We start from the raw sequence: 596 nt of genomic DNA, 5'->3' as shown, positions 1-596 counted from the left end.
GGGGGGGGGAGGGGCGAGAGAAGTTTCTAGCAGATTGGGCTTGCAGGGAGAGCAAGTTTCCAACAACGTTAAGGCCTACAGGGAAAGTGTTTTGGTGGCTAGTTCCTGCAAGGAGTTCTGGTGGCTAGGTCCTGCAGTGAGAGGAAGTTTCTGACGTCTAGAGCATGCAAAAAGAGGAATTTTCCTATGGAAAAACTGAAAGGAGTAGACGAAGGAAGGGCCTGCAGCACGACAACGACTGCCGACTATAGGGAATAAGAAGTTTCCATTGACAGATGTCTCTAGGTTTTGTTTCAAAGCTCTGGTACAATGTTAAAATTCAGAATAATACGAAATATTTCTATTCATATGAAAGGGGTATAAATGTCACTTACATGAATCCTAGAACAGGAAAGATAATAAGAAGAAATAACAAGAAAGAAAAGATATAACACATAATATCTCCAATTAATCAATTCCTATTAATTATTTGGAGATAAAGAAAATAACATAAACTAGAAAAACCTAAAAATAGGAAAAAATAAATTCAATCTAAAAAAATATATCTAAAATAGGAAAGGAAATAAAATTATATTAGGAAATAAATCTAATTTTCA

The sequence above is a fragment of the Phalaenopsis equestris genome, unplaced genomic scaffold (assembly GCF_001263595.1).
Source record: "Phalaenopsis equestris unplaced genomic scaffold, ASM126359v1 Scaffold211411, whole genome shotgun sequence".
Taxonomy (NCBI): Eukaryota; Viridiplantae; Streptophyta; class Magnoliopsida; order Asparagales; family Orchidaceae; genus Phalaenopsis; species Phalaenopsis equestris.
Note: the sequence above shows the minus strand (reverse complement) of the source record.